The sequence below is a fragment of the Crocuta crocuta genome, unplaced genomic scaffold, assembly GCF_008692635.1.
Source record: "Crocuta crocuta isolate KB4526 unplaced genomic scaffold, BGI_CrCroc_1.0 C28577284, whole genome shotgun sequence".
In the NCBI taxonomy this organism is placed as follows: Eukaryota; Metazoa; Chordata; class Mammalia; order Carnivora; family Hyaenidae; genus Crocuta; species Crocuta crocuta.
In genome coordinates, this window is record NW_027550028.1 from 1 (window position 1) to 1,027 (window position 1,027).

A 1,027-nucleotide genomic window follows, 5' to 3' on the forward strand; every position below is an offset into this window, starting at 1 on the left:
ACCCATGTATTTCTTCCTCTGCATCCTTTCCTTGCTAGATATGGGCTGTGTCACCACCACTATGCCCCAGATGTTGGTGCATCTCCTCGCTCACTCTCAGACCATCTCCTTTGCTGGCTGTTGGCTGCAGATGTATGTGTTTGGTGCCTTGGGCCTAACTGAGTGTATTTTCTTCATAGTCATGGCTTATGACCGATATGTGGCCATCTGCCACCCACTGCATTATACTGTCATCCTCAGCTGGGGCCTGTGCACATGGCTGGCAGCTGGGACCTGGGCCTGTGGTTTCTTCTTCTGATCCATACTTTCCTCACCATGAGGCTGCTATACTGTGGGCCCAACATGGTCAACCACTACTTCTGCGAAGGCCCCTCAGTACGAAGCCTGGCTTGCATGGATACTCACCTTATTGAGATGGTAGACCTGGTCATTAGTGTCTTCATGATGGTTGCCCCACTCTCCCTCATTCTGGCCTCCTACATCCGTATTGGCCAGACCATTCTCAAGATCAAGTCCACACAGGGACGCTGCAAGGCTTTCTCCACCTGTTCTTCCCACCTGACTGTGGTCACACTTTTCTATGCTCCGGCCATGTACATCTACATGAGGCCCAACTCCAGCTATTCACCTGAGCAAGACAAGCAGATCTCATTCTTTTACAATGTCTTAAATGCCCTCCTCAACCCTGTGGTCTACAGTCTGAGGAACAAAGACATCAAGGGGGCTTTTCTCAAAGTGATGGGTTGGGGTAGGGCAGCCTGGTGAATTGAGAGACAGGAGAGGCCCAAGGTAGAATGTCCAAAGGGACAGAATTTATAAGATATGCAAACAACATTGTGCATTGGAGCCAATAAAGCACTTGGTCAGTGAAACAAATATGGTACATGAAACCAACATGGAGACCATCTTGATGAACTTGCTACATTGTGGTACAATGACAAACAACTCCATAATCTTAGTGGCTTACAACAGCAGAAGTTCATTTATTGCTCATTTTCCATGTGAATTGTAGGTGGACTGTGGCCTT

General features: G+C 48.1%; 1 pseudogene; it reads left to right on the top strand.

The window, feature by feature from the left end:
* Positions 1 to 4: 4 nt before the first annotated feature.
* LOC144219079 (olfactory receptor 2A12-like) lies at positions 5 to 765 on the top strand (annotated as a pseudogene).
* Positions 766 to 1,027: the final 262 nt, after the last annotated feature.